At 34.0% G+C, this 10,468-nt stretch overlaps 1 pseudogene; it reads right to left on the bottom strand.

Moving 5' to 3' along the window:
• Nucleotides 1-979: 979 nt before the first annotated feature.
• LOC149549722 (L-type lectin-domain containing receptor kinase SIT2 pseudogene) lies at nt 980-3,118 on the bottom strand (annotated as a pseudogene).
• Nucleotides 3,119-10,468: the final 7,350 nt, after the last annotated feature.

Raw genomic sequence — 10,468 nt, 5'->3', positions numbered from 1 at the left:
CACAAAAGGTTGACTTGGTGAATAAAAAGAAAGAAAAACAATAAAATAATGTATTAAAGAAAGAGATTCAAAATAACAATAGTGTGTCCCACATTTTTTCTAATTTAGAAATTTAAAATCAATAAATTTTCAATAATGAAAAGCTAATGTGAAGTGATTACTAACAAATTTATATTAATAAATGATAAAAACATAAAAAGGCAAAGAAATGTCATTTTCTTGTTAAATAAAAATTTGATCATTTATAATTTAAATTGACAATAATTTTATAGTAAGTCTCTTTTAAGTATTACAATCTTCTCATTTAACACACAAGTGAAATAGTTGAAAAAATAATACTTAATAATAATTACTTTTATTTGTTAAATTAAATAATAATTTAGAATGATTCAAATATTTTATATATTTTGTCATTTTTTAAAACATTGCAACAACAAAATTTTACTTTTACAAAATACTTGGATAGAGAAAGGTAGGGATATGGCTATCAGGATTTAACTTGTGATTTTGAGTCAAACTCATTGACCCATGTTTCATGAGTAGTGATTCAACATGAATCCATCTCTCATGAGAATAAATGGAACACTTAGCACTCATTGGATCTAGGTGATGCTCACAAGGGTGAAGCACTGGGACTTCCCGGGAGGTCACTCGGGAAGAGAGGTAATTTATAATTTAGAATGATTCAAATATTTTAATATATTTTCTCCATTTTTTAAACATTGCACCAACAAAATTTTACTTTCAGAAAATACTTTGATAGAGGTCGGTCATTTTGTTTATGTAGATTGCCCCAATGTATAGCTTTTTCATTACTTTCAGTTTTTTACATGGTACACTTAGAGACGAGGGAAATGCAAATAAGTCTTGATCTTGATTTTTTTATGATCCAGAATGATCTGTTCTAAACAGATTTAAACTTTGTAAGCGAGGTCACACATTAAAAACCTGTACATTAAATTGGAATTTAATCCTCTGCCATAGTAGAAAATCATATAATACATCATCAGAACAATGGACGCTCTGCTGAACAAAAGAACCACCCTTCCCATTAAAATCTGACATGGTTACCATTACCAAACCGTAAACTACTTTTGTTGAGATTTTCCACTAGTAAATGGTCGTCCTTCACCGTAGATGGAAGTCGAGGTAAACAACTGTACCTCTCGAGAGGCGGAAGTCGAAGCAAATGAATCTCTGCTCCCCCTACTCATCTCATATGCATCTAAACTAGGAACGCCCACTTCCCCTTCAATTATCTGCAATACTTGTCTGATGGAAGGTCTCATCTCCGGCCTTATTTTGCAGCACAAAAGTCCCAATTTGAGAACTTTCTCCATCTCATCTTCAACAAATTCACCACCAAGATTGGGATCCGCTGCATCCATGAGTTTCCCTCCACCATTACAATCTCTGAAGCATCGAGAGAAGGATCCACTGGCCTTCTCCCACAAGCAACCTCCAACATTAAAATACCATAGCTGAACACATCTGAACTGGGAGCTACCTTCCTTGTATGTACAACCTCCGGTGCAATGTACCCAAGAGTACCCATAACTCTCGTAGTTCTTGGGTTTTCTGCGTGCTCGTAGAGACGGGCAAGCCCAAAATCTCCAAGCCTTGCATTGAATTCAAAATTTAACAAAACATTACTAGATTTGATGTCTCTGTGCACCACAATCTTCTCCCACCCTTCGTGAAGATACAACAATCCTCCACCCACGTCCCTCAAGATCCTGTACCTCTGAGCCCACGTCAGCAGGCTTTTCTTCTTCTTCTGATCAAACAACATCTTCTCCAGGCTTCCATTGGGCATGTAGTCGTACACTATGAACAACTTCGCTTCCCTCCTGCAGTACCCTCTGATTTGCACAAGATTCCTGTGCTGCAAACGCCCAAGGCTCGAAATCTCAGCTATGAATTCCTTCATTCCTTCGGTGGTTTCCCTGAAGATGGATTTTACAGCGACTTCTTGGCCACTAGAAAGGAGAACTCCTTTGTACACCTGTCCGAAGCCTCCTGAGCCCACAACTTGATCTTCTCTGAAGCCCTTGGTTGCAATATGCAAATCCCTGTATTTAAATCTGAGGCCAATACTCCATCTCCCATTCTTGTCTAATGTCTCTGTACTTGTTTCTCTTCCACCTAAAAACCGCAGCTGCAATCAAAAGAATCAAAACCAGTAGTACACTTGTAGTTATACCGGCTATAACTCCCTTGTTGGATTTCTTTCCCGTAATCAAGGAACGAAGATGAGATACATCCAATTTAGCTGCAGATCCATTCGTGCTGAAGCTCCAAGCGAGAACACAGTGATCTTCAGCGACTGTTCCCGTTGCTGCAGAGAAACCCGCATACATTTCTTCAGTCAAGATGTCGGAAAGATTCAAGTTTTGGAGAGATAAAAGAGGCTTCTTGGGTCGAAATGAACCGGCTTCCACAATTGTAACATTCAATTGCTGTTGGGCATCATCGTAATCCATCCAAGCCTGGATGTTCTTTCCACTGTTGAGATCAAGTGGATACATCATGTTGTCATTAATCCAGTACCCCGCAGGCTGAGATTTTATTGATTTGAGGTCGTTGAGATCGACACCGACATGATTGCCGTCGATGTCCTCCACATCGCTGCTTTCGACCGTGTCGAACTCGATGGCAAAGAGATGATTTTGAGGCTTTCCGTTGATTGAATTGTTCAGCAGGCCGAGGAACTGAGTTGATGAATTTTCCGGTTTGAGTTGCTGGGCGTCATTCAAAACGCCATTCCGTGACCGCTGAGTGAAGGATCGTGGGTGAAAGGAAGTATGGCAAATACGAATGTGGTGCTAAATGATGAACACCCATTTTTTAAAGGTGGGTTGTTTCATCTGGATTGGGTGAGGATATAAAACTCTGCCAGAGATGTGTTGTGATTGGTTTGTGAGGCAGATGGCAACGGATCGGATCGTGGAATGCTCGACCTCGTCAAGTGTGGAGGAATTGAAACCGTTGAAGAGGAAATTCGTGTGGGCTTGTGCTTGAACAAATAGATTCAGCACAAGGATGGGCATCAGAATATACAAAGCCATGGCTCTGATCAGATTGTATCTGCTGTAAGGGAAAATGGGGTGCAGAAACACTTCATATAGATCGTTATAAGATTGAACGGGAGAGAATGAGTCAGACTGTTGGAATGATTCTATAACAGCAGCACAAAAATGTAAAGAAACAGAGTTAGACAATAGACCAGAACAGAGCAAATTATACAAACATAACTTTTCATTACATCAAATTCTTCATACATCTGTCTGCCAATGGCCAGGCATTTATTACTGAAGCAGACTTCTCTAGTCTTCTAAACTGATACGTAAAGGAAGATGAAAATATCTAGGAGTTGTACAAATATTTCAAGACTCTTATAGACTTGGCATTAAATGCTCAACTACTATGGACAAACATTATTCTAACACCCTCCCTTAATTTCTACCACTAATGGATCTATATGTGGGATAAATTAATTCAAATATTAAGCCTTGTTAGGTACCCATTTACAACATTAGATTTTGGTTCCCTTTATCATTATCACTTTGTCATTATGCTTTGGATTTTTAATTAGTTCACCCATAACCATTTGGAATTTTCCAACTAACACAATTTCTTTTTGCTTTAAGTTTTTCACCCAATCAAGTGGTTTTGGATTACCACAAACTCTTTGAATTTTTGACACAAATATCATCTTGATGATGGAGAAACTATCTTTAGGATTTTCTCCTTTATGAAATCTCACTTTTCGTGGATGTTATTGGAGAATGATTTTGATTTGCTCAAACTATTTGTAATCCTTCTTGAGAATTCATACTTTGATGGATTTTTATTATTGCTCACACTTGAACATTTGTACTTAAACAAACCTTTGATCATACTGATGATGTTTTGCCAACTTGATCCATAGCTCCATCCAAAGTCTATTTTTAAACACTTCTCCAAAGAAATTTTTTTACACTCTCTATTGCAACACATTTTTTCACTATGACTCTTTAAACCACAAATATTACATGGATGTAGATCCCAACACTTGTCTTTCGTGTGTCCTTTCCGATTACAATTTGAACATTGCATACATTGTTTACTTTGAACAAATTTGTTTAGACCAATAACTTTTTTTTAAAAATCTGTTGTATATCTTAGTCCTTCATACTTTGGTCTCATTGTTGGTAGAATAGGTTCTATGATTTCTTGTTCATGTTTTCCTAATCCTTTACCTTTGTAACCCATTTTCTTCATGATATTTATTATCACAAATAGTATTATTTGTGAACACATTGTCCTTTTCTTTTTTACATTCGTTATCATCTTTAAAAACACATTTATCAAGTGTTGATTCCAAATCTTCTGTACTACATGAAATATCACATATTGGTTTTGTCTTCAAGCATTCATTCCTCAAAGTGAGTGATTGATTTAATTCATCTTTTAACAATCCATTCTCTTCTTCTAATTTCTTCATTTCTCTCTCCAATTCTTCATTTCTTTTCTTAACATCATCAAACAACTTTAGTTTTTGTTCTAGTTCATCATTTGCATCTATATAAACACTGATATGATCTAGAAAGTTACATCTTTCTACACTTAGTTCATTTCTTAGCTTTGTCAATTCTCTTTGCAAAACATCATTTTCACATATTACTATTGTATTTTATTTCTTTACCTTCATTAATTCGTCTTCCAAATTATTGGTCTTCTCCTTTTTAACTCTTCTAGCTTTTCCCATTGAGATTAAACAGTCTCTCTCTTTTGTCAATTTCTTTACAATATCTCAAATCTTTAAAAAAAAATATTTACCAAACAATTATTGTTTTATTAACCGTAACCTTTCAATCCAAACTAACCTTTAAACTACACTCTTCTATTTCTAATTTTGATTATTGTGAGATATGCAATTCTTAACACCCTTTGTTAACATCAACAATTGCCATCAAATTTCATGCTTACCCTGATTCATTTTTTATGACACTCTTAGTAGTGATTTGCAAACTTTGATCTCTTTCAACTTTGGTCAAGAGCTAAAGGCTTCAATCTCCTACTGAAGGCACATAACCTTTTTTTAATACACTTCAGTGTGCTCTGTAAACACAGTGGTGCCTTTATTATTATTATTATTTTTCAGAGTTGCATTTTCTTTCATAAGGCAATAGGAATCCTTATGAACTGTCTGCTCCAAAACAATGCTTGCTCTTTCTTCCAACTAGGCCAATCATTTTATTAAATCAGACTTTTGCTAGTTTTTCATAGCAACATTCTCTTATCCAGGCAAATTTCTTTACAACCAACAATCTAGGCATTACAGAACTTTAGATCTGCAAACAAATTAGAGTTTCATATAACAACAAAAATAACACAACCCATGAATCATAATATTCTCTGATACCATGTTGGAATGATTATATAACAGCAGCACAAAAATGTAAAGAAACAAAGTAAGACAATAGACTAGAACAAAAAAAATTATACAAACATAACTTTTCATTACACCAATTTCTTCATACATCTATCTACTAATGGCCGGGCATTTATAACTGAAGCAAACTTTTGGAGTCTTCTAAACTAATACGTAGAGGAAGATGAAAATATCTAGGATGAGTTATAGAGCTATTTCAAGACTCTTCTAGACTTGGCATTAAATGCTCAACTACTGAGCACTGTGGACAAACATTATTCTAACACAGAGGAACCTTGTGCAATACTGATTCCTATAATACATGAAACATTCAGATAAAGTCAAGATCATCAATAGAGTTTATCGTGTGAATGAGAATGACTTCAAGCCTATTTTTTCGATAAATCTAGAAGGCCTCATATTTTGACTTGTCAAGTTATATGGTTTATATTCACAATAGCAAAGTATTACTTTACATGTAGATCTACAAAGTCTTTAAGCCTCAATAACATACTTTTTGTTTTTGACATTTTCTTAGAAAGTCACACAATTATAAATGATAGAGTAAAATATCTCAATTAGAAGTCAAAATCTGATCAAATTCAGAAGTTGAATTTTGACTAGACTTATAAAGTAGAAACATTTAATAACAATTTTATAGCTTATCTATAATTTAAACAATAAATATATTTATCTTATTTCTATTAATTAAATTTAAATGAAACTAAGTGTATTTGAAATTAACAATATTAAATAAAAAATAAGTACAACTAAATTTAATTCATCAAAAATCAAAATAGTAACATTATATTGGAAGAAAATTAAAATTAGATTTGTTTAAAAATGAACTATACATAGAGTTCATTACATTGGAAGCTTTATGAAAGCACAATAATAAAAATATCTAGATAGACTTGTGTTTTTCAAAGAACTGGAAGAAAACCAAACATACAACTTAAAACTAGAAAAACAATAGCCTATCTTGACACTTTGCAAATTGCTAATTTATTAAATTAGAAATAGAAAAATCCTTTAAAGGAGGTAAAAAAAATATTCATTTTTTTTCTACTTTCAAAAATTTGGCAATGTTGTGAATGAGAGCATAAATATTGGCAGTACTTTAGATGATAAGGATGTAATAGAGAAAATTTTGAGGACCTTACTAGAAATGATAAGGTCTTAGAAATTGAAGAAACTTATGATCGAACAAAATTTACCAAATAACAATTGTTTGACACTTTGAGTGCATTTGAATGATTTCTTTTTTGGAAAAGACTTACAAATCCAAGACTTCCCTCAAGGTGACAAAAATAGATGAATATTAAAATTATGAGAACATAGATGAAGTGAAAGAAAACTTTGTAAGAAGGATAAAGAAAGGGAAATTGGTAAGTATACTCCTAAAATATTTTAGTTGTGAAAATTTTGAGGACTTTACTAGAAATGATAAGGTCTCAAAAATTGAAGAAACTTATGTGTACACGGTGGAATTGCATATTCATGGGACCTTAGAGTAGAGTGCAAATAGAATGACAAAAAACTAAACTAGAACCAAGAAATCATTGTCAAATAGAGAATCTAAGAAACATTCCATGTTTCCCTAACTACAACCCCTAAGATTTCTCTTAGACCAGCATCTTAGTGACAGTTATAGAATGGGAGAATGCTATGAATGGAGATCTACAAATGTATATGCAAGATCTATGTGAGAATGCAGATTATATGACCATAATAACCCTAGAATGCTACAATATATGCATGCAATAGGGTAAATAAGTGCTAAATGATATCAAATAAATAGCATAACAATGCTAAAAAGATACTAGAAAGACACGGATTTTCTATAATAACAATGCTAACATGATAACATGATAACTCTAAATGTGTCTATAGTGCAGATGCCTAAAACTTGGGTCCCTTTGCTCTTGAATTTCCCTCCTATTTATAGGATTTTAGAAGGGGTTGGGGTAAAGATCAGGATTTCACTTTTGACTAGAGGGTAATGGTGAAAATGTAAATATCTCATAAGGCACCAAGAGGAAAAGTCCAATAGACTTAGTTTATGAAGATAAATGAGGATTTGCTAAGCTTTTGGATTAGATGTGTAAAGATTTTTTTTCATCAACATTTCCAATCACACTACATGATTCATCATCAGGATGAGAGAGCAAGAGGTGTAAAACAATGTGATCGCATTAATAAATGAAGATTTTTCAATTCTCTTAAATGTAAAAAGGAGAATTTTCACTTTTGTGAGGATAAATGACTTTTATTGATTTAATAAATATTTCATTTATTTTCAACTTTTTTATTTTCCTTTTTCCTTTTTTATTTCATTTAATGATTTTGTGAATTGTTTTTCTCTTCGTTAAATTTGATTTAGGTACTTTTTGATTTGATAGGTGATTTGATTGATTAATGACCTAATGTTACCATTGATTTGAAAGTTTTTTGTTTTCCTTTGATTTTATCCTTAATTTTGCGTCATTTGATTGAAATTACATTGTTTTAGGTCTTTGCCAATTTTTGGGTCTAGCTGATTAGCAAGCGATATGTGTCAGAGTAGGATAGAGTAGGTTAGGGCTAGATTGCCAGATGATGTGCAGTTTGTTTGGTAGAAGAGGCCCTAGCAAAGACCTAAAAATTAGTAAATATTCCATGCTATCTTGTAATGACACTATTCCTTTCTATGTGTGAATTGTTCTTAGTTTATGAAATTCATGACCTTAAGAATTGAGGTGCAAAATAAGTTTCTTGGTTTGGTGAGAAAATTGAAGGATTTAACAATACTTCTTTCCATTTCTATGGTCTATTTGATCTTCACAGAAGATTCAATTTGCAACCAGTCCACCCAGTCACTGAAATACTCAAGTGGAGTGGTCTTGTTGAAGCTGTGGGATTCCCTATGGCCATTCAAGCCCCTAAGCTAGTTTAGGAGTGCATTTCCTAGTATGACCACATGACGAAACATATAAAGATGCTAGATGATTTTGTGTTTTTGACCTTTGACAAAGCTTTGATGCAAAGTGCTTTTGGGTTGCCAAATAGAGATGAATGTTGTGATATTGATTTTGGGTCTTCCACTTCCATGTACAATGAAAAGAGAACTCTGAGGCGAACTAATATTCTATGCACTTGGTTCCAACCACCTAAGAATTCAAAAGGTAAGTTGCCTAAAACCCTTTTTGGTACTAGTTTGAAAAAAGAAATTGTGGATATACTAATTTTGTTGTTAAGATTAAAGGGACAAGAGGAGGTGTTAGATTTCATTGAACACCACTTAATTTTTAGTCCATGTTGTATGTGTTGAAGGACAATATATAGATTGGGCACAAATATTCTGTGTTGAATTGACAATTTGGATGAACTTAGCTAAAGCTTTTAAACAATTTTAAAATGTCTTCCTATCTAATTCATACCCTAGCAACGCATCACTTATGGACAGGCTTTCCCTATAATAAATATTTTGATGTGTCCACCAAAGTGTATGAGTTTTAACCTTGTCTTTAGCTATAAAGGAGCTATGAAAAATTTGTAAAGATAAATGATGCTTTTACTATGAGATTGTGTAGGGAGCTTTAGGGGTGCCCTAAGAGAAGATTTTCTCCAGAAGCCATTATAGTGGTGACTCAATTTGGTTGTTATTTTATACAATTCCCTTCTTTCTCCTACATCTGGATTGGTGGTTTTGATCATTGTTCTTGGAAATGTTGAGATCAGATTGAAAAGATCATTGTTGAGGGAGATTGTTGAAACTAAGAGTGAAAGAGGGAGACTGTTTGTTTCAATCATTGTTTTTTCATTGATGTCAAACTTGCTACTTGTTGGTAAGACAACTGCTTATATGATTTAAGTACTATCACTTAAGTTGATTGATGAAGAGGAGTTGATCAAGAGATGTGACAATAGCACCTAGAGGAAAGGTTGAGTTGTGATTGTTCAATGAAGTACAAGAATTAGTTAAGATAGTGATAACATCATGTATTGATAATATACTTAAGGTTACAAAGGCTGGTTACACTAAGAAAGTTTAGAAAAAAAAGTTACACAAAGTTTGTCTGCCAAGCTTGACCAAGTGGATAGTAGGTGCCAAACAAAGTCAGTGCAAGCTGAGAAAAAAATTAGTTGGAGCCGAGTAAAAGTTCATTCTAGTGTATGCCAAGCAGAATAGTGGATGCCAAGTAAAGTTTAGTTGATGCCAAGCACTAGTAAATTTTAGTTCATGCCAAGTAAGTTCATAGTGGATGCCCAACAATGCAATATGTGCCAAAAGTATGATGCCAAGTTGTTGCATTATTCAAAAGATCATGAATTTGGTGAATTTGAGCCAACAAGTTTGTTTTCTTGGATTATGTGAACCAAGTGGAAAATAAGGATGATGAGTTGGTGGCACAAACTTCAAAGCAAGCTATTTTGAGGTGAATTCAAAGTGGATTCTAGGAGAAGTTTCTAGAAGAGATATGAAATGTGGGGTAGATACATTGTATCCTACCTAATCCATCTTAACCCTAATTTGGACGATGGAGAATGAGTGGAAAAATATCTTAATTTCCTATTTATAGGAATGACTAGTCATGAAGCAAGGTTGTCATGTGTGAGAACCTAAGGGAGACAAGGAATCAAGGGTTTTGCTTCATCAAGTGACCTAAGAGAAGAGACTGCATTGGCATGTTAAGCAAGAAGGCTTAAGGAGATGAATACTTGAAGGGCGAACAAGCTATCAGAGCTGCAAAGTATGAAGGCCAAGCAGAATTGAGGATTGAATAGAGATCTGTAATCTGCAAATGAAGTTGTAAGTTGTTATCAGATCAAGCCTTACTGTTACTCTCTAACAATTGTATCAGTCTAGGGTAAATTTTTTGGATTAAAGTTGACCTAACAATCATTTGTAAATCCTTTAACCGGGTGACATTCCAAGTGAATGCTCTAAAGTCCTCTAACAAGGCTCACTTCTAACAAGGTGATTGAAATCCTTTAATAGGGTTACATTTAATAGTGTGTATTGTAACCTTTAATAAGGTTGGCCTTTCACAAGGCATCACTTCAGAAGAG

Source organism: Cupressus sempervirens, chromosome 7, assembly GCF_028749045.1.
Source record: "Cupressus sempervirens isolate cs-2001-9-10 chromosome 7, ASM2874904v1, whole genome shotgun sequence".
In the NCBI taxonomy this organism is placed as follows: Eukaryota; Viridiplantae; Streptophyta; class Pinopsida; order Cupressales; family Cupressaceae; genus Cupressus; species Cupressus sempervirens.
Note: the sequence above shows the minus strand (reverse complement) of the source record. Positions and strands in the feature narration are given on the sequence as shown.